A 24,516-nucleotide genomic window follows, 5' to 3' on the forward strand; every position below is an offset into this window, starting at 1 on the left:
ATGATGTATTGATGTGCATTATGATTATGCATATGTTCATCCTAAATAAATAACTCCAGTAAGATCTTTAAGTATATCTGATTAATACTGAAGCACAATCAGCTCTTCACATGTTAATTAGATGTCAATTGTTTTGCAAAAAAATAAATACAAACATTTGTAATGTTAATTGATGTTGAACTTTCAATGATTATTTATTAATTCTAGTTTTCAAACATGTTAATTATTACTGTTGAGGAAAAATTTCATTCAATATTCAAGAAACTCTGTTAGCCCTGTATTTAGCTAAAACGTCTTTCCTATGGGATGAGCTGTTTTGCATCTAATTAATATTTATTGCTAGATATCTTAACTTGTTTCTGGAACAGATAGATGAATGGATGACCACATAAAGAAAGAACACTTTTGAAAGAGGTAAATGAGTAAAGGGCATTTAAATTCACTATCAATAAAATACTCACTATATAAGAATGATTATTCCAACCCTTATGCACATTCTCAAGGTTAGAATAATTTTCCATGGCTGATCTTCCCAACTTTCTCAACTAGAATCTGCCATTTGCTTATGTGGACTTTCACAACAGACTTGTCAGAACACTCACCTTCCTTTGACACTTCCTGCCTTCTAGGACTTTCCTTGGTTTCAAGAACCTAGGCTAATTTATACTCTTGGGTACAAAAATGTATATACTTATGTCTTTAAGAATGTGCTTCAATCATACATAAGGTAAGCAATAATTATTGCTATAAAAATCCACCTCATCCTATTAAATATTAGGTAAAACCTAGCTCCCATTGAGGTCAGTTTATCAACTACACTAAACCCAGACAGACCTTAATGTATGGATGAGCAACCCAACTGACTGTGGTTCATTTATAATATTCTAAACTCTCCATTTTACAATATCAATATCCTCTGGCTGCTCAAGTCTGAACTTAGATCAAAGACACTATCCTGAGTATTCTTCTTGTTTTACCTAATTTTGTAAAGGGCAATATGGTACTGTGAATTACACCATGTATTGGAGCCATATATGTGAAAATATGTCTCAATTATACATTATCTGTATAAAACTGAGGAATTCAAAATAATGTCATGAAACCAAACTTGTCTATTTATAAAATGAAGATGGCACTAGTCTTTCTTCACAGTGTTGATGGGATTGGATTTTATACATAAAGCCTTTCTCTACTATCATAATATTTAATATATAATACACAAATATAATATATATATGTATGCACATAATTTAGTTAATATATAGCACATAATAAGAAAAACACTCCAGTAGCTTGTTATTATATTTCAGACCATATTCTGATTGTGTTTGTCCAATTTCCTGCAAAAGTGCCCTCTGCAGCCATTCTATGTTCAAGAAGTAACCCAGGAGTGTCTTTGTTAAATGGCTTGCCCAAAGCCACATGATATTAGGTAGCAAAACTGTGGCTCACACCCAAACTCTTTCACTCCAGATTCTTATTCTTACTACATTATACCATATAACTTCTATGAATAGCACCCAGAGATATTTTATCTAACTGAAAATTCCTATTTTTCCAAACATTCATAACATTTTCTCCATCATAATTTGTTATGTATACAGGTATTCTCTTGTGAAATAATTATTCAAGTTTAGTGGGGTCTTTGGTAAACATTTTGAGTTGTTTAAACAGAATCCTATTGTTTTTATTCATCGTGTGATTGTTATAGAAGTATATTTTTGATCATTTGAACATACACTCTTAAGTTGCACACATAAAAGTCTGTTCAGCATGTATCATAGAGAAACTGGGTTATACATCATGTTTTGGACTATAGAAAAATCCCACAAATTGACCAATCAAATGAATTATCTCTGACTCATGATACTATGAATACTATGAATACCAGGAAAAATTGTACTGTGCAAAAGCATACTTCATCAAAGCTAAGAATGACTCCTCTCATTTAACCCTGCAACCTGATGCTTGCAGAAGTTTTGTTATTAGTTCTATTAAAGGAGTGTTGCAGTCAGGTTCTCATCGCTGGCAGAAAACTCCTGACCAGCTTGTTGAAGAAAAGGTTTGTTTTGGCTTACAAACTCAAGAGGAAGCTCCATGATGGCAGCGGAAAATGACAGTATGAGCAGAGGGTGAACATCACCTCCTGGGTAACATCAGGTAGACAACAGCCAAAGGAGAGTGTACTAAACACTGACAAGGGGAAACTGGCTATAATACTCACAAGTTCACATCCCAACAATACACTACCTCTAGGAGGTGGTAATTCTCAAATTTCCATCAGCTGGGAACCTAGCATTTACAACACCTAAGTTTATGAGGGACACCTGAATCAAACCACCACATTCTACCCCAGTCCCCATAAACTGATAAGCATTCATGGTGTAAACTTTAATATATTCAGTCCAACTTTAAAATTACCCACATTTTTTATCAATCCCAATGATGTTCACACATCCCCATAGTCCAAGATCTTTTAACTGAGTCATAATTTAAAATGAAAAAAGAAAAACATCATGACATAGAAAAAACGCACTGCAAAAGATGACATTTCATATAGCAAAGAAACATTCGACCAATACAACATTTAAAACAGCCAGGGCAAACATCAAGCTCTGTAGCTCCAAGTCCAACAACGCTAGCCAGTGACAAGTCTCCAAGTGTGACAATTATAACCAGCAACAAGTCTCTGGTGTTCTAACTCTGCCCCTCCAGCGAGGCTACTCACAGTCCTGGAAAACTTCATCCACTACCAACAGCTCTCCTTAGCATCTGTCTTGTGTTCTCGGCACCTCCACTGCAACCCACTGTCCATCTTCACAGCTGCATCAGGTCTCCATGCATGCAATTTTGTAATCCTGCTTCACACGGCCCATGGTCATTTTCAAAACACAAGACTATGTTACAATTGCAGTGACCCTCTATTTCCTGCATTTCTTATACTCCATAATATCGGGTGGGGTGCCAATTTGGTATTCTAGGGGGAAATAAAGCAGAGCTTGAAGAACAGGACACTCCTTCAGCATTCAGGCCCATTCAAAAAGATTCTGCCTTCTTCCTGTTGACCCAGTGCAGATCAGTTGGCCCACATTCAAAATCTCAAATCTGAAATTTCTCATAAATTGCAGCTAAAGGGCAGAAGTATCATCCCAAAGATTTCATTTCTGTGTCATATCCCTCTGCTCACACCAATCTATTTATACACAATGCTACCCTTCATGACTTCTCCAGACACAGACATAACAGCAAGCCTCTCACAGAAACTGCTTCTAGGCCAGTCCAGGCAAAGCTCTTTCTCACCCTCATAAGCCTAACCTTACATTCCATAGCTCTTACTGTATTCAGGTATTTCAACTCTGACCAGAATAGTGCATCAAGCTATACTTACAGTACTGCAAGGTGTCTCTTAGGCCATGGTTTCAAATTCATCCACATCCTCCTGCAAAGCAGTTCCTAAAGGCCAAAGCCACATCAGGTTTCTAACACTAATAATCCCACTCTTCAGTACCAACTTTACTGTTGCATTTATGTTCACCTGGCTGGCAGAAAACACATGACCAACAGCAGCTTGTGGGGGAGGTGAGGGATGGAGGGTTTATTTGAGCTGACAAACTTGTAAGCTCCATGATGGCAGGGAAAAACTACAACATGAGCAGAGGATGGACATCACCTCCTGGCCAACATCAGATGGATGAAAGCAATAAGAGAGTGTGCCAAACACTGGCAAGGAGAAACTGGCTATAATACCTGTAAGCCTGTTCTAAACAATACACAGCATTCAGGAGGCATTAATTCCCAAATCTCCACCAACTGATAACCTAGAATTCAGAAACATAAGTTCATGGGGGAACACCTGAATCAAACCACCACAAGGACATATTCAGAATTTGAACCCAGCTCTTTGTTTTCTTTCATCTGTCCCCCACAAAACTTTATCCTATTAAATTACATCCCTCAGATGAGTCTCACACTAAACTTTGAATCTAAAAACATTTTAAAGAGCATTTAATTTGCCAAATTTAGCAATAAAGTAATTTAGTTAGTCTTAATGTAAATATATTTTTATTAGTCTATTTTATACTGTTTGTTTTGCCTTTGGTTTGCTTATTATATATGAAATAATAATTATATCATTTACATAAATTCAAGGAAGGAGCTTATTTTAAAGTAATTAGGAAGATTTCAAGGGTTGACATTGAATGAACAGACTGTCATGAAGTGTGGTGGATAATGTACAATGCACAAGTCTACTGATGAATCTCTCTATGGAGATGCTCATTCACCTACAGAGTACCGGAAATTGTCTTTGTTTTAGGCTCCTTCATCTTCTTTATGTCTTATTGCTTCCCTTGGCAAAATACATTGTTTTACTTTCTCAGTGTAGACATGATCAGAGTTAAAAGGAGGAACCTTGATTATTCTTTCTTTTTATCAAGCTCTAATGGTTACTTAGCATGATGTTTTATAATTAATTTCTTCCCCATTTCTATCTGACCTTTCCCTTTCCAACAGTTACTAATCATTCACTACTTAAAAATGAATTCATAATTTATGCCTAAGCCTACCCTCTCTTGCAAATGAACCACTTTTTCCCTCAATATAAGCACCTAAAACATTATTTTGCAAGATACTCATCATGTACCCCAGAACGCTACCTTAGGACTTTCATAGAGCATACTGGACATATTTAGAGGTGCTTGCTTCCATCACCCCTTGTAAGTAAAATAGGTGTGCTTTCTATTCAGTATTCACTGATATTATGTGCTATATGCTACATATTTGACACAAGCTGTTCTCCTTATGCATCAAAAATACGTTGTTAAATACTAACTACTGTTCTCATTTTATAGGTAAAGGAGATGGAAGTTAAGCCCAGATATATTCTTGGAACAATAGAGGCTTCTTCTATGTCTACATCATTTTTACTGTACCAGTGTTAATTGGGTGTTAATGCAACTCCCCACATGGCTTTTCTTGTTCAGTGTGTTCACTGGACAGGACAGAAGAGCCAGAGAGCTAATGGTCTAAGGATTAACCTCATAGCTGTGCTGAAGGAATGTGTATAGATTATTTCTTCTCTTTTGCCTCTCTTGGAAAATAGCCCTGAGACACACTTTATATTTTCTCCCAGAGTCTCCTATTTGTTTAGGTCCATAACACGTTTCTTAATGCATCTTTTGTTAACATTTGTAGACACTCCTGTTAACTTCCCTGTTGGAAGGTCCTTGGATCCCTATTTATAAATCCTTGGTTTTCTGTCTGTTTTAAGCATATCCCAATCTAGGACCACAACTGGAAGGAATAACTGAGAGAGAAATTTAGCTCTGCCTGATTCCAAGCCAACCCACAACCACAACTATGGTGGTCATATGCAAGTGTGTTTCTCCTTCAGTATAGGACTTTCCCTGGCAATGAATGTGGCTACCTTAAACAGCTCCAAGGAGAAGATGGGATCTCAGAATTTCTTTATAAAAGGGTGAGTTTGGACCTGATTTTTATCTTGTGAAGAAATAGGAAAAAAGTTATCTTTCTTTATTCAGGAACATAATAGATTACTAGTTCTTGGTCTCTGTGGGGAGCCACTCAGATGCCTGACAGCAAAGTAAAATAAAAATAAATAAATAAATAAATAACATTAGCTGCTTTATTCTATGTGTTGAAGCCTGTAATACAAGATGCAATGGCCCTTCTGGTCCATTTAAGAAAGCACTGAGCCAGCAGGGGTGACACTTGTTTAATACTGCTGTATGAATAACCACAGAAACATATGCAGTTCTTTTCAACTCTATGAGTTTGATGGTAAAATATAGACGAACAAACATGCAGATATAGAAATAGATATTTTTTTTTTCTTCTTGTCACTTTGAACTGAGAGATTGTTTTCACATGTTATTTTTTATGTTAGGCTTAAAACCATCTTTAATGCATATTGAACAAAAGTAATATTTGAAGAACATAGAAATGAAAATAACTTGTAAGAACATCTATATCTTAAGTATAGTTTTCAATATAAATAAAATGGAGAAGAAAATGCATGACTTATATTTAATTTAATAAAATATAAATAATAGATGAGGTTTGGCCTTGAAATTGAGTAAGAAGAAGATAGTCTGGGAGATGTGGAGCACTAGTATGAGATGAATGTGCAAATTTTATCTTAGGAATAATGAGCTACAAGGCCTGGGAGATTGCTCAGTGGTTAGACCCTGGCTTGCAACTTCTGCCAGCCAGAGTTTAATCCTAACACCTTTGTAAACCCTGCCAAAAACAGTGGCACTCGCACCTGGCATTACATTTGCAATGGCAAAATAACCTGGCAATCCCATGATGCACATACATGTGCAAATATATATATATTTTTAAAAAAACAATGAGCTGCAAAGAAAAAAATATGAGTTGGACAGATTTTCAAAGTATTTGAACTGCATAAGTAATCATGATTGAAAGGACACTAACACTTAATTCAGTTTCTGGCAATGTCATTTATGTACAACATGTAAGTACTCTATTAAATTTGTTACCATCTCTGTGTTCATTTTCTTATTTGAAAATAGAGATAGCAGTCTCACAAGTAAAATGCCCTAACAGATTAAATGACTTATAAACTCTTTCCTTTATCCCCATGGAGAATCCAACTCTTTCAGTACTCAAGCTATAATTATAAGTATTGTTAATCTTGAGTGTAATAGAGTTAATAATTTGTATTTCATAATATCCTTTCTTCTAGATCATGAGAAACATATTATTCTATGTGTAAAAACAGTTATCCAGAGAGATAATATTGTTACAATTTTACTAAGAAAATGCCCAAAGTTCTCAAAACTGTAAAAATATTCTCAACAGATGTGATACAAATAGTAAAGTATAAAGTATAGGTATACATGTGATATGGGAAAATTATCACAGAATAATGCCTCTATGTAAGAGATAGTAAGGCTTACAATATGTATATCTTTTTAAAAACTTTATTTGCACATGTTTGTGTGTGGGTGTATGTCAAGGTCTCTTGCTAATGCATATGAACACCAGACACATGCACCACTACTTATGATGGGTATTGGGTTACAGAAAGCAATTAAACTTGGGCCAGTAGCTTTTGTAATGAACAGCCTTTAACCACTGAGACATATAGCAGTTCCAAAGCTAATATATGTAGTTGTATTTTACTTCTATTTAAATTTTTTCAATGGTAAATGAAATATACAATCATTTTAGAAAAGAAGAATTTAAAAAGTAAATTTATTGTTTTTACTTTTTTCTGTGTATTTTTATATCACCCCACACATATTTTATTTTGGTTACATAGTTTATAAAGAGTACTTTACATTTAAGTAACATGCCATCTTGTTTACAAAAGAATAACGCAAAAGTGAAATGCACCCTTAGCTCTTAGGACCTTATACAAGGTCTAGAAAAAAAAAATGAAATCTTACTTGATGAAATTATTTCCTAACGTAAATTATCACTAAGTAAAAATGTTTTGCACTCATGGCTATTTCATGTAGTTTTTAGGTTTTATATTAGTTAGTTTTAGACATGTTGTTACCAAACATCCAATAATAATGACTTAAGAAGGATGTATTTGTGCTCACAATTTCAGAGTATTTGGGGGAGTCTGTTGAGATAGGGCAGCATAGCAAAGGACATGTGAGACATAAGAAATGCATTCAGTTCCTTACAGACAGGAAGTAGAGAGAGACAGCAATGTGCTAGAGATAGGGTGCACAGAGGGATCCACTTCTACTTCTACCCGTCACTGGTTCCAGAACTTGGTGAAAAAGGGTAACTATCAGTGAACCAGTGTTCAACATAAGACCCTGTAAAGGCCATTGCCTGTTTAAGCTAGAATGCACTATTTATATGTTTTGAATCTTAACTTTTTATAAGACATGTGGCTTACAAATATTTTCACCTATTTTGTAGGTTGTCTCATACCATATTTTAATGCATTAATCTCTGTTCATTGACACCTATTCACATCCTCCATACTTAGATGCTTTTGTACTTTTAATATGTACTTTTTAAATGAATTGTGAATCATTATAATACATTTCTAAGAAAAGAAAATTATTATAGGTGCTAGGGAGATAAATCTGTGGTTGGAGGCACTTGATGGGCAAAACCTGGCAGCTTAGATTCTTCCCAGTAGCCATTTAAAGCCAGATGCACAAAGTGGTGCATGCATCTGGAGTTCATTTATGGTGTCAAGCTCTGAGATGCCCATTCTCTCCCTCTCTCTATGCCAAAAGATAAAAAAAAATATATATTTAAAAAATTAAAATTAATTGTAACATGGTTTTATTTCAGAAAATATGCTATCTAATTTCAACTTTAAATATTTACCAATTTAATTAGTAATTATCTATATTTAACTAGATTTTATTATTTAATTTTAACTTTACTTCAGGATAATTTACATATGTATATATCTGGATTTTGTATATCTGTACATTGTTTCCTGATAAAACAGGAGCAAATCAATCTTAGTCATATTTAAGTGTTAAACATGCAGACATACATGTGAAAAGTCATGCAGACCCTATCATGTGATATAAATCCCCTTAAAATGTTATAAGTAGGGAGCAATCACTCCATGATAAGGCCACTAGAGACAGGCTTTTAAAAGTAAGCTAGTGTGTCCAGACTAACATTGATTGGTCCAGTTAAAAACTTTAGTTCATGCACTATGTAGCTCAGCATCTACTCACTGAGCTCCTACAACATGTATGCTCTGACGAGCTCACGATTACTGAAAAGTCTCAGATTAGATAGGGAGAATGGCTACGGTTAAGAAGTTAGGAAGACATGGGGTTGATTGTTTGCCATCATTTATTTAATTATTTTATTACACATTTATTAAACTTGACCATTTTCTACATTTTACAAATCCTAGGAAGTGCCAAATAAAGAGCCTACAAACATTGCCACAATACACTTATGAGCTGATACACAGACCACTCTTAGTCTGCATTACTGATAATGCTACAGACAGGGTGTTAAATAGCACCATTTAGAAAGAAACATTGCATTGTCTGCTTCATTAGACAGAAAATCTGAAATCATTATACATTAACTTCAAAAAGGAAGAAGAAAGGTGGCAGAAGGAACAGTTGATTTCCTCAGGACCTCTGACTAATAACAAATTGATTTTCGTTGTGTTAACTCTTCTTTCAGAAATAGTGCATGCTTGGGCTTACACAGGCAGTTGCAGGGTCTTTATGTGTCCTAAAGGTGGTGTTGTGGGAAGTGCATGTTTGGAGCTGGGTGTTTCCTGTCTGTAGTAAAGTAAACAAGCAACAACCACAGCAGCAGAAACAAAAAGCACTCAAAGCAATGTAGAAATTGCACAAAAGTTTAAAGGATTACTTCCACATTTTGTCCCTTTCTTACTTATAGAATGATGAGAAAGTCTCGTGCTTCTAGTATACTCATTTCTTTGTATAAAATGAAAAAAAATCCACTATTTTTATTGAATTGTTATGAATATTAAGTGAGTTAATAACCATCAGAATTACTTTACAGATTATAGTGAATACACAACATGTTTTCATTACCATAGTGTCGTGCACATCATAGCCATCCAGAAAAATTCTGAATAAATTAATGAATTTATTAAATTTTATTTATTTATTTTTATTAGTTTTCTATTCAGCAAATACAGTCAGTTTGGTACCATTATTAGGCTCATCCTTGACCTACTGCCTCCCCACTGGCCCCTCCTTGTTGAGGTATATGGGTCGTGCATTGTGGAGTTAGCCCACAGTTATTGGTATGATAAATGTCACTGCATATCATGACCCAACATGTGGCTTTGACATTCTTTCCGCCCCCTTTTCCACAAAATTTCCCTGAGCCATGTTGGGTTCATTTTTGGTCTGCTTAAGTGATGAGGTGTTGGAAATTAAAAAAAATAAAATAAAATAAAAAGTAAAGGCTGGAGAGATATTTGTGTTAAGGCACTTAACTGCAAAGCTAATGACCTAGGTTCAATTTCTCAGGACCCATGAAAGCCAGATGCACAAGGCGGTGCATGTGTCTGGAGTTCGTTTGCAGTGACTGGGAGCACTGGTGCATACATCCTCTCTCTCTCTCTCTCTTTCTGCTTCTCTCTTAAATAACTAAATACGAATAAATAAGTAATTTAAAGAGGTTTTATACAAACAGTGTATTCCATTATTGCTTTCAATAAGAAAGTAATAATATTGATTTTGTTTGGAATATAGAAAAAAAGAATATTTAATTTCCTGACTGCTTTGTTGAGCAAGAATAATTAGGCATTTCCTTATCACTTGGATACAAATTTAATTTGAAAATACATCAAGGATGAATATATTTCAGTCAATGATAGAATGTTATATTAAATATATTTTTATAGCAAGTTTGACATTTTAAACAAGTTTAGTAACTGAATGTCATAGGATAGTAGCATTGAAGGAAAGTTCTTCCTGCTACCATATTTCCATAATGGATAAGAAACAGTACATCTAAGCCGGGTGAGGTCGTGCACCCCTTTAATCCCAGTACTTGTTAGGCAGAGGTAGGAGTATTGCCACTAGTTTGAGGCCACCCTGAGACTACAAAGTGAATTCCAGGTCAGCCTGGGATAGAGTGAGACATTACCTCAGAAAACAAAACCAAACCAAACCAAACAAAACAAAACAAAAACAACAAACAAACAAACAGAAACCCATCTGGATGAATTACTGGAGTTTTAGATGGACATAAAGAATGACTTGAACATACATATGAAAATGAAAGAAGATATAATTGGCCTAATGAAGGTATCAGTTTCAATGACAATATCCCACTGATGTCATCTCAACTTGTGTTTGTAATCATAAATGCTCGTTTAAAAAAAATATTTTATTTATTTATTTTAGAAAGAAAGATAGCTATAGAAATAGGCAGGGAGAGAGAGAAAGAGAGAGAATGGGCACACCAGGGTCTACAGCCACTGCAGACGAACTCTAGATGTGTGTGCCCCCTTGTGCATTTGGCTGATGTGGGTCCTGGAGAATCAAACTTGGGTCCTTTGGCTTTGCAGGCAAACCCCTTAACTTCTAAGCCATCTCTCCATCTCCAAATGCTCTTAAAAAACAAACAAACAAACAAACAAAAAAAAAAAACTTTATTTTTAATATTATCCATCTATGTCTGAAAATAAATATTATGGTCTGGTAAGATGTCTCTAACTACTTTAATTTTGTTGAGTACTAACTATGATTCAAGCAGGCTTATAAGCATTTTGCACACATTATACTGTCACATTCTCGTTAATTTCAGTCCCATTAGTATTATTAATAAAGAAAGAAATAAGGGAGCCTATTTAAAAACTTTATTCAAAAATGCCTAAGATGGGCTGGAGAGATGGCTTAGAGGTTAAGCACTTGCCTGTGAAGCCTAAGGACCCCGGTGCAAGGCTCGGTTCCCCAGGTCCCACGTTAGCCAGATGCACAAGGGGGCGCACGCATCTGGAGTTCCTTTGCATTGGCTGGAAGCCCTGGAACGCCCATTCTCTCTCTCTCCCTCTATCTGTCTTTCTCTCTGAGTCTGTCTCTCTCTGTGTCTGTCGCTCTAAAATAAATAAATAAATAATTAAAAAATGCCTAAGACTATATTGCCATAAAATATGGAATCAAGGAAGTATGACCCCCAAACCTAGAAACATTTTGTCTTTACCAAAGATGCTACATCATTTCATAGTGTGCTGCCTTTGTAATCAGTGCCCATGATATAGAGTATTGTAATTGCACTGTTGTCAAGACAGGTTCATACTGGCAATGTGTAAGTCAAAGGTAGAGAAAAAGAATTTAACACATAACTAAAGCATATTGTTCACCAAACCAAAGTCCAGGGACATAAAGAAGTATGTTTCTAGTCATGCTTTTTTCTTGGTAAATCTAAATAGTAGAAAGAGAACTCAAATTCTCTAGTATGTAAGAAAACCGTCATCCTGGGTTGATGCGGAAGGTTGGAGAGCTAAATGGAAATGTTGAGGAGCTTTGTACATCTTTCATGACAAACTATACATCATTGCTTGTTACTTTCCTTTTAAAAATTCTATTTAAAATGGCTTTTGGGCTAGAGAGATACCTTAGCACGCTTTCCTGAGAAGCCTGAAGAATCCATGTTCTATTCTTCTGGTCCCACATACGCCAGATGCACAAGGAGGGGCAAGCATGCAAGTTTATCGCAGGGTGGTGCATGCATCTGGAGTTCAATTATAGTAGTTGGAGACCCTGGCACACCAAGTTTTTTTTTTTTTTTTTTTTCTTCCCTCCCTCTCTTTCTCCTTTGCAAAAAGAAAAAAAAGAAACAGGACCAGTCTGCGGGTCCTCGCTCCCTATCCCCTGGGGTCATTGGCCACCAATGTCCTTGATGCAGGAGGAGCTGAGGGGAGAAAGGTGAATGCAATGGGCAATGAACAATGAACCACCTGGGAGACAGTCTGATAGGCAGTGATTTGTCTCTTATTCAAAAGGGGAGTGGGTTTATAAACACTTGGGAAAGGGTCAGAAGGCACATACAGACTATAAGGTGATCAGATGCATAGGTTTATGGGTTTCTCTCTAATTGACTGGTGTTGGAAGTCAGAAGTTATGAGGGAGAAGTTGCAAGGGAGATTAACAGAAGCAGCTAGAAAAGCTATGCGACTTCAGCCACATATTGGATGGCTACCGCTGCAGGGAGACTGTTTACTATTATATAAGGGTCTCTTGGGCCACAAGGTCAGGAGATGTTGAGGAGGAGGGCAGACTATGGAATGCTCAGGTGCTTTGGGATAGTAGGGAGGGCCTGTAGTCCCGTTTCCTCTGGGCAAAGACTAGGCACACTATGACCTCGCTAGGAGGGAGGGCCGGCTTCTCCTCCAGAGTGGGTTCCTGGTGATAAGGTCGGCTGCCACCCCACAGCCCAAGGTCCTCGGCTAAGTCCAGCAGCCCAGGCCAGCTTTCTCACAGTCCCAGCCTGTGTTTAGCAACACCAGTCTGTTGGGCTTGCCTCAAAAAATAAAACTGTTTTAAAGCTTTAATTATGAATATTTCCAAGTTTCCCCTCAAAAAAATCAAGTCAACCTCAAAACATGTGAACAAGCCTTTGGTCAACAAAGTTACCAAGCCACCATTCACGTAATAATGATGCTGTGTCCTGAAATCTGACCAGGACAAGGAGAGGGAGTATGAAATGACCCAGATGTTCATGACCCAGCACCAGCCTTCACTAGAAAGCATCATAGGACCAGAAGTGAAGCTTGCAAAGTGGGAAATTCATTCTGGTCCAAATTATCGATAGACCATGTTTCTTTGTAAATTCTTTATGCTACTGTGTTGGTTCCAATGATCTCTTGAGCAGTCCTTCCATAAAATGACTCACCTGTAACTATAGCCAATATTTTTGTTCTGATAACACTTAAATCAATTTCAATTACCTACAACTCCTCTGTTCTCCAAATAATGTTGACTTGAAAGTAATATTTTCATTAGATGAAAATGTATAGAAATTGCAGTCCCTTCTCACCCTCTTCTTATGAAATGGAGTTAAATTTTCACTTCAGTTGTAATGTTTACAGCCATTCCAAAAACATAAGCTATTGGCACTCCTTGTTAGCCACTTCATGTAACATGGACATCTGGAAAATAGTTTGTCTTCATCATTTTCAATATCATATCAGTATCTCATAAAGGTTTTTCCTGTTCTATTAGTCTGATTTGGCTCTCATTTGGGGTTTTTATTAGATAAGATCAAAGGTTGTGTGCCCACCATTATTTTCTAAATTGTTCTTTTTGTTAGTAGTTCTATATATATATTTTAATTTTATTTGCAACATCTAATTTTTCACTATCATGTATTGGAAATTCCCATTTAATTATGTTATATTAATTTAAGTGAGTGTTAAAAAATACTAGGCACAAAACACAGGACAGAATTGTATTATAGTGGGGAAGCACAACAATTAGGAGAGACTGGTAGGACGCACCTAGTTTTAATGCCTTCGAAAGTGTGTTTTACAGTGCCCATTGCACAATTGTGCATGCAAAATCTATAAGCCCACAGCACATATATCAGCAGTAATTTCACAGAAGCAAGCTCCGGCTAATATGCGCAGTATCTTATATTACTTTATCAACCTGTCTTTGTGTAATTAGTCTGTCTGCACTGCCTGGTGTATAAATTAAGCATCTAATTCATTTTGACTGGACTCTGGATTGCTTGATCAGTCTATTCTGCCTCCGTGGCTCTTTACTGAATGTCAAATGCACAAAGTGTCCTTGGGCAACAGGAAGTGAGGGGCAGATACTCTCTCACAGGTTACAAGCAACTTCAAATGTACTCATCACTGACACCTGGGTGGAGTATGAGCCATCCCTTCCAATGATAGTCATCTCTATGCTGGGCATAAATGATAGCTCTCGTGATAAGTTACTTTGTATTGTGGCTGGCAAATTATAAATAATTTCAGCTCTAGCTGTAATGTCAGGTTTACTAAATGAAATGAATTTAAAAGTAAATTATACTTTCCTCCCCATTCAACACCATTTCTCATAAGCTACTTATCAAGACAACTGTAGTCTGTACAACTGTAAGCGACAACTTGCAGAGATATTCACAGCTGATAAAAAAAAAAAAAAAAAAAAAAAAAAAAAACTTCTGTAGCCATAATCATTCCTCAAGAGCATTTAATTTGTTGGCTTTTGCATTATTGCCATCAAAACAAGATCTTGAAGCTTTATTGGAATACATAAATCTCTTTGATTTAAGGGTACTTTATCTCTCTTTCGCTCAGATGCATTTGAAATGGTGCAGAGTTAAATTTTTATGGAGTGATTTCTGGGGAGAAAGGCTGACATAATTTTCACCATGGGACATTGTGTTCTGCTGACAACTCAGAAAGTTTGAGGAAAATGTTTAGTTCACTGAATAGTTTTTGTTAGGTCAAAATGTTCTTCAGTAGAGGATGCACACCCAGTATAGCTGTGTTTTCATTTCTCAAGAGAGCAGTGACTTCTCACAATGAGTGTGACTATAGAGCGGAGTATCTAAATATCTAGGTTCATAAATTAAGACCTTGTTGACCATCAGCTTGTGACTTTATTTTTAATATATTTATTTTAGAGAGAGACAGAGGAAAGGAGACAGAGAGAGAAGATGTGTGTGTGAGAGAGAGAGGATTTTCACACTAGAACTTCCCACCATTGTAAACAAGTTCCAGGTACATGTATCACTTTGCCCATCTGGCTCCATGTGGACACTGGGGAATCAAACCCTGGCTGCAAGGCTCTGAAAACAAGTGACCCAAATGCTAAGCCTCTCCCTAGCCCCATCTTGTGACTTTCTTTTTTAAATTTTTTAATTAGATTTGGACATATTTGTATGTAAACAACACATGTTAGTATCATCCTTTCCCTCCTCCCTGTCCTGTTCTGAAGAGGCCTCCCCCATTGAAGATGCAGGTCAACCCCACGAGGATTGTGAGTCGTGCATTATTGTGGGGGAGAGACAATTTTGTCTGTGTGTAAAATGTCCCAACTTGTGGCTCTAACAATCTTTTGACGCCCTCTTCCACAAGATTCCCTGAGCCATGCTGGGAGCATTTTAAGTCTACTTTAGTGATGGCCATTTAGGAACCTCTGAATCTCTGGTTTGGTAGGTTTTGAGTGTCCTCAGTGTCTATCTACTTCACCCCTGTGCTGATATCAGATTCACTAAGAAAGCAGCCCTCTTTCTTCAATCCCTCTGTGGTTTCAGCTGGAGCCAGGGTGGGTCCTTTATCTCCTCAGGTCCAGCTCCCATCTGAATAAGAGAAGCAGATTCTCCAACACAAAATGAAGTCAGCACTGGTTAAAAGGGATAACCATTATTAATTCAGAGAGAATTTAAATGGTGTATACCCTCTTATAGCTCCAGGTTAGTGGGAGCTTGACAATGGAAAACAGAATAATTATTTGAATATGATTCTGACATATTTCCTAGTTCCAGATATGGTTAACTTTCCACTGAGTGAATCTGTTAGCCAATCCAAGAGCAGTTAGTTAGTTGCCATGGCTGTGTGCCACTATTGCACTTATGTGAGCATCACCTCAGGTTGTTTGCTTCTGAGTTGCTTAGGTATTGCTTAGGCAGATGTTGGCCATGTTCCCCCTATAGCTCATGTGGTGCCTTCCAGTACTAGATGGGCTAATTGTCTGGGGACTGGCTCTCTTCCAGATTCCAGTTAAGTCTCTCCATGGTACCTGTAAACAGCATATGGACAGCTTATGCTGTCTTCAGCAGTAGGGTCTTACCAGTAATCTCTGGTGGGTAATCAAGTGCTCTGACAGAAGTCTGTCTTGTTTGTTTTGGGAGTCTCTGTAGGTATCTCTGATCAATAGCTCATAGTGTATATAAACCACATTCTGATATAGGAAATTATAGGCCAGCACCAAGGAAAAAGAAAAAAAATGGAGAAACAGGAGAAATTTAAGGTTAGGTTTCATCTCACCCTCTCCAGGGCCTTTCAATTCAGGTACTCCCCCTAAGGTTCTCTTGAGGGTTTCATTTTTCAGTCTGACTTCCAGGATATAGAATTCTATGGTACCAGTTCAGTTTGAGATGAGTTTTGTATCTCCCAACCCTTCCCTATCCCCCAAGCCCTATCTTCCCTATTGTTCAAGACTCAAGATGCTATTCCGGTCATCTTGTGACTTTCTATTACTGATAGGAATCAGAAATGGGAAGCCTCATTTTACAGTCAGCTTACCCAGGTCATAGACTCAAACAAAAATATGCACATGACCTGACAAAACTAGTAGGTGATTATGAGAACACAGTGCTATAAGTTTTACACAAACAGTGATAAGACCAAAGAACAAAGAGTTTGGGAGCTGAAACTTCACAAAGTCCTTGACTCATCAAGATGTAGGTTGATTATCACCAGCCTTTATTTATTTATGAACTTTACTGTATTAGCTTATTGACTGTTAGATTTATTTGCATCTGGTTATACTCTTATGTCCCTTGTCCCCTATCACTCTTCTACTGAGGATCCTCCTCAATGGGCTTACTGGTATTTACTGCAAGGTCATGACTGCATCATTCAGTCATTTTTACTTCCTCAATCTCCCTTCTCTTCATTTGAGATTTTTTCTTTACTGAGCTTTGGCTTTGGTGATGTTTTTCTGAGTCTTCACTCTTCCATCCTTTGCCCAATCAAGATCCCCTATATTCAGTCAAATTAACCAATGAGGCTCACCCCGAATTGATATATATTTTACATATAGACAATGAAAATCAACTTCATACTTAAGATAAATAAATTAAAACAACAACAACAACGAAAGAAACCCTTTCCTTCAGATTGCTACTTGGCACCCCTTTATTGGATTTCTTCCATATTGTAGGGAGTTTTTATATTTCTTCTCAATAAAATGCTGAATACTTACCCTTGTGCTATCTTCATTTGTCATCCTTCAAAGTCATGAGACAAAACTGATTCTTCTGCAACCCAAGAAACCAGTAATGCTGGTCCTGAGGATGTACTCTACTTTTGGAAATGTTCCATAATATTTCATTACATCCATCTTTTTATCATAATTTTATTTGAATATCTTTGATATTGCCCCATTTCTGTAGGAGCATGACTGGATCAATAGTGCCACATGTGAGGATCTACTGCCTATATAAATAACGGGATCTGTATAAACCATTGTATCTCAATTCTGGCATCATCTGATTCATATTTCTGAAGCATTCCCACATACAATTATCCAAGTTTCTTTTTAAGTTAAAAAATAAGATTTAAGGTCATTAAGTATACATATCTTCATAACATGTCCACTTCATGGATGTTGAGGCCATGGGACTGAGAAGATCTGGCTAAATACAATTGTGTTCAGATTTATGTTACTTGATGTCAAATAATAAAAATTCCCCTTTCTCAAGTAAAATTATATACATGTGCAATTTATGTGGAGTGGAGAAGAGTAAAGGGTTTGAATCCATGTAGATATAAGCTGAGGTCTCGCAGGTTTAATGCTATGGCTATTTTGATATAAAATGATTAGTTCTGTTTTTAAGTCTGATGCCTTAATAATGAATGGCAGTTTTAATCTTATTAAAATTTCCAAAAATGCCAATGCTGCTTTCCCAGCATATGGAGGTATAGAAGGCAAAACTAAAAAGTTACTGTCTAATGACTGACAATAAAAACTGATACATATAGTGGAAAAAATGTCCTCACTGAGTCACATATCAATTTATAGTATACAGGCAATGAAAGTGTTATATTTCTCTTAACCCAGGAGTCTCATTCCATTTTTGTTTATTCATTTTCATGTCAGATCCTATGTTAGGGCTTAGTATCCAAGGATGGTAAGTGAAAACGGATATAATCCCTGCTTTTATTCTACTGTGGGAGCCAAACATTAATCAAATAATCATTCAAATAATAACAGGATAATTACACAGAATGTCCATGAGACAATGTGTAAATAACAAGACTAAGGAGAAAATAATTTATTTTTATAAGCATATGGAAGGAAAAGTGAGTGTATGTTAATGATCCAATTTGATTTTGCCATGAACTTTCTTATAAACATTATTTACAATGTACCTCAGGAAAATGTCCCTCTGAAAAGTTTGCTCTGACTTTCCCAAGGTGAGTTAAAGACAACATGCTAAATTGTCTAATTTGCATATTTCCTCCATTGCCACTTGGATTGAAATGAGCTACCCTATCCACTAAATCACAAGCTCATTAATGGTAAATGTTCCTATCTTGTATACTGTTAGTTATTTATACAGAACACATCACAGTTATTTATTTATTTTTTTTCTGTGCAGGCTACAGGATAAATAAAAAAGGAAGAAGAATAAGAAGAGAGAGTAATGAGAAGTAGACCTTATATTTGATGTACAGTGTATTGACTTTACTTGGGCCACTTAGTTTCAGTGCATCTGTGTTCAGTACTGTTTTGTGATGTCACAGTATCCATTCACAATGGACTGAGCAGTACCTTTTACATTTTCTTCTATGTTAAGTAAACACCACTTGATAGACCATGTACAGCCTGACAATGTAGACAGGGGTTGTTTACTTATTATCTTTGGAGCACCCCTTAATAACTGAGCTTCAGGAGTTATTGTATACAATCCCCACATAGTGATGGTTGGTTTGAAGAATTTTTTTTTCGCAATATGTTATATGGTTCCATAGAGACTCCACAGAAGGACTGACTCCCACCAATCCATGATAGTTGTTCATAAATACATGCTTTATTTGTTTTCTTCCTTCAATCACTCTGTTCATTTCCTTGATTTTCTGAGATAATATTTAAATACCTACTTATGTCCTAAGTCTATGACTAAAGCATTGTGGGCAGGGAATAGGAAAATGAATTATAGTGATACATAAGAGGAATCAATAGTAAATATCACATCCTCAGAGGCTCCACGTTAGTAAATTGCTAAATAAAATGATCAGCATTAGTTGAAAATTGATAATCTATTAGAAAGCAAGACAAATTTCACGTTGAGGGAAACATAAAATAAATTGTATACACTGAATAGACTGAGATACAAGAACTTATAGTGAATTAGAATATAACTGCTGGTTTTCAACCATGACTGAACTAAAATATTACAAAGGCTTGAACTTTGCACATATTTCAGATCTGCAGATGAGAGCATTGTGGGGTGTGTACCTAGCATATCTATTTAAACAAAACAAAGGAAACAAATAATAAGCAAAATATCCTATAAACTTGTTGATGTGCAACAAGATTAATAGTAAAGTACTAGAATTAAGATGCTTGCTGAGGAAATACACATTAGAAGTTCACAGAATAAATTGGATATATCTTAAAACCATAAGTATCAGTAAGAAAAATAACAAGTATTATCTACAGTATAAAACTACTTACATTAATTAAACACACACATGCATACACACACAGAAGTTTAACAATTGCATATCACAAGAAGAAGATATACCCAACAATACTGAGTCATCTCCAACAAAAGATGAAGATTTATATGAAAAATAGAAATCAAAATGAATTATACAAGAGCAGACTAAATTCTTCTGGAAGTATGTGTGATACTAATCATTGATTATGCTAGTTTAAATGTTTCATCAATGTATGCATATACTGAACAGCAACAAAAAACTATAGACAAAAATTTCCATATACCCCCCCAAAAAAGGGGGGAATTGAAACTCAATAGCTCATTGGGTTGCCATTGCTAAATAAACATGGTTACTAGTCAATAATCTGTGTAAATCTTCTGCTGCCTTTAAATGCAGTCTTTGTTATAGAAAATCAGTACATTCTCATTTGTAAAGAAAACCAGTGGTAACAAAACATAACCCTGGGTCAAAACTGAACACAGAAGTTCAAATATGATAATAACAAATAAATAAATGAAGATGGCTATCTGTTAAATGTTTTAAAGGTCACAATGGTCTATGGGAGATAGATATATTGCTTTGTGTAAGAAGGTCCCCTATGAAACATCCCTGGCCAGAATCTAGTATTCATTGATAAATACACACTTAAATAACTTGATTTTAATATCATCTCAAATTGTGTTTTTCCTTTCTGTCCTAAATTCAGGATACTATAGACCTGAAGTGTATCTTTTTAGTGTATGCGTGAGTTCTTACTTTGGTACTTGGAACTTGTTTGGCTCCTTATATATCATAATTTAATTTTTTTAAATTATTTATTTATTTGAGAGCGACAGACACATAGAGAAAGACAGATAGAGGGAGAGAGAGGGAATGGGCGTGCCAGGGCTTCCAGCCTCTGCAAAGGAGCTCCAGACGTGTGAGCCCCCTTGTGCATCTGGCTAACGTGGGACCTGGGGAACCGAGCCTCGAACCGGGGTCCTTAGGCTTCACAGACAAGCGCTTAACCACTAAGCCATCTCTCCAGCCCATATATCATAATTTTAAAACAACACTTTCCCTGGAAAGGCTTAAAAGTAATTTAATCAAAGTAAAAATCTCTCTGATATTTCAATTAGCTAAGTATAGTAATAAAATAATAAAGATAACAAAATTGGCCATACATTATCAGGAATATGTTTTTCATATATAAAGGTCTACATATACATGAAATAGGTAAGTTTGTTTCAAGAAATTTATGAATCACATTGGACAAACTTGTTTGGGCCCTGGATGTTAGAGATGGTTGTTATTTTAATAAAGAAAGTATATATATATATATATATATATATATATATATATATATATATATATATATATATCTATATCTGTATAGTTAAATAGCTGTTGGGTGATTTGAATATATATTTTTCAATTTATAATGTTAAAGATACAAACATGAAGGCTACATCTTAAGCTTATAATTCAAAACTTTTAAAATATTTTGAATTACTTTAAATGTTTTAAGAGGAATTGTGTTTACTTAGGTAACATATACTCAAATTTTTTAACTTATCAAAATCCTCAGTTAAGAGTCAAATGTATAAGTAATATTCAATGTAATAACAAACTATGCATTTTAAAGTTAACTGGGAGAAATGTATATGAATCTAGCCATTTTGTCATTAATAATAAAAAAATAAAACATACTATATCGTATATATCACCAGAGAAGAAATTGGTTGTTGGAATGTATTTTGCTTTGTTCCTCATTCTGTTCTTATCCTGGTTTTAGAGGAGTCCACCTCTACTGCAGGACCAAAGCAAAAACTATGCACAGTGCCTTTTTCCCTAACAACTTCACAGCATCCCAGCACAATATGCTAGTACAAGCTATTTAGTGCAATCCCTAGAAAGTCACCTCTCCCTGCAGTAGCAATAATGAGGGGGAAAACATCACTTCAGTTGCAATTAAACCAGGTTTTCATGCGTAGCTTAATGTTAAACAGAGTCTTGTTTGGATTCTGCAGAGAAAGCATAAAAGAAGGGACTGTGAAAAATGCTGATTTGACTTCAAAGTACTTGGGCCGATTTTTACGCACAACAGCTTTGGCCAGTTAAGAACTTAAACTGGAAACTCTTAAACAGTTTACTATCCAGTGGAAAGAAATGTCCCAGACTGTGAAATTTACCTCAATTAGAATTTACCAAAATTGTTTAACTTTAGGATTACTCAGATTTCTCATCTGGAAAATAAATAAATAAATAAATAAATAAATAAATAAATAAATAAAGCCTAATGTGATGACAGTTAGGATCAAATGAAATATAATGTAGGAAACACATGGCAGCAAATATCATCCTGGGAAGATCATGCAAGCAAAATACACTCAAAGCACCTACCATATTTTGAAGTAAATGTACATTTAAATGCAAAAGTATAATTTTGTTAAAAATGTGACTATGGTTAAATATACTAAAATAAATTCTATGTGCTTTTTTTGGTATTTACATAAAAGTTTTAACCACAAGATGACTGAGAAAAATAAAAGTGTTTTGAAAATATGAAAGAAAGCCTGGAAACTGGTATAATTGAGATGCACTGTGACTAAGTTTGTAAATTACTTTTACATCCAGAATATAAATATCAGCCAACAAATATTACCTGGATTTAAAAGTTCCATTCTTTTACCTCAAGATGTAGCTTTTGGTAGCTTTACTAAAATAAAAATAAAGCATAATTGTGAGATTGCCAATCTATAATAAATAAGCAAAGATAAATTTTTAAACTAATAATTGAGACTCTCATCTTTCCAATTTTACAAAATACTCTGTGCTATTTAGCTTCTATTTTAATTTTCTTTTTTATTTTTATGTTAGTTTTTGTGTTTGTGTTCTTGAGACAGTCTCATTCTCTAGCCTTGGATTACCTGGATGCAACCTGAGATGAAATGGAACCCATGGAAATTCTCCTGCCTTATCCTCCACAGTGCTCAGATTACACACATGAGAGATCAGTTAGTGATCAGAATGGATTATCTGGGCTACTCTAAGTAGCTTCATCTTTACAAACAAAATAGTACATTTCATCAACTTTTAATCATTTTGGCTACTTACATTTAACTAGGATGTACGATGTTTTAAAAACAAATGCATAAATGATTCTATATACAATTTGTGTTTGAAAGAATTTTATAGTTTGAGATCCCCACTATAAGCACAATGTTCTTCCTTATTAATAGTTGGCCTGTGCAACTTAATTCCTCTTTTTAAACTGTGAGACTCTAAATGTACAGGCCTAGTTTTACTTAGCCTTTGGACATCTTGGAATAGAATACTGCATACTAGATTATCACTACCAGTTTGGACAAGAGGGATAATAGGAGATCATGTCATATACATCATCTTGCTCCTAGGTGCTTGCAACAGCACTCTATACTCAGCAAAGGAGAAGAAATGCTGGGAAATTAATGGATATTACTATTCAACAAAATGCTGTCAAATGAAAGCTTGAAGGCATTTTTATTATAGTGCTAACCAATCTCAGAGAATTGCTAACATGAAAAGATGTTACTGAAAAGGAAAAAAGAAAGTTATAAACTATTAGAAGAGGCTGTTTCATAATGCACTGCAAGACTATATTCTCTGAAAAGTGTAAATTAAAGTCTTTTACTTAAAGTCTAGAGTAAATACTTTAATAGTAAATTAGAGTAAAGAACTATATGGCAGTGTGTGAAGTAATTTTTGTGACATATGTTAAGTAAAGATTGAACTATTTACAAAGTATAATTAACATTATGGAAAACATTATAACATTTCAGAATTAATCAGTCCATAAACCAATAATAAATAATTGTTGAATGAAAGATTACTAGCTGCCTTTCTTCAGAAGTGAACACCTCCATCCTAAAAGTCTCAGAAAAAAAAAAATATCACTTGTTCAATTTCACAAAAATAATTAATATTCACCTCCGGACATCTAAACTTTAAGGCTGGGGCTACTTCTTAGTGAGACTTCAAATCATTAAAGATTTACACTAGCTCAAGATTACTCAGCACCGAGGACATTTAAACTGCATTATTCTGATAAAATTAGGCTGAGATTTTGAATAATAGCAGAGCCCTAGTAATCATGAAGCCCCATTCCCTTTAGAATTGGTTTGATGTTTCCATCAACAAAAAACAGTGGCAAGATACTATTCTCCTGGAATGTCATTGGCTGCATTCATTTTATGCTTTAACAAGACAACTTGCATTTGATAACTTTGTAATAAGTTTCTTTCAATTTTTCTAAACTTTGGGAATGTCTCTAAATGCAATGCCAAATAAAAACTGCCCCAGGACTGAACCATTATCTCTGTTGAGACACAAGTAAAGAAAAATAAATAAATAAAGACAGAGAAAGAGCAGGGTTTCATTCCAGAAAGGATATTTTCAGAAGTTGGATTAAAATATCCTTCTTGTGCAGAAGAGCCAATATGATACAACTTTTAAAACTTCCCTGTTGTTCTTGTCTACATAATTTAAAAAATATACTAAGTGATTTTTTCAGATTGCATCATGTAAATGTACTGGATCAGACTAAGTAGCCTTTAAAATATCAGTACATATATTTTTACTTCTTTCTAACTTATAAGTAAACAGTATACACCTAT

This window comes from Jaculus jaculus, chromosome 1, assembly GCF_020740685.1.
Source record: "Jaculus jaculus isolate mJacJac1 chromosome 1, mJacJac1.mat.Y.cur, whole genome shotgun sequence".
In the NCBI taxonomy this organism is placed as follows: Eukaryota; Metazoa; Chordata; class Mammalia; order Rodentia; family Dipodidae; genus Jaculus; species Jaculus jaculus.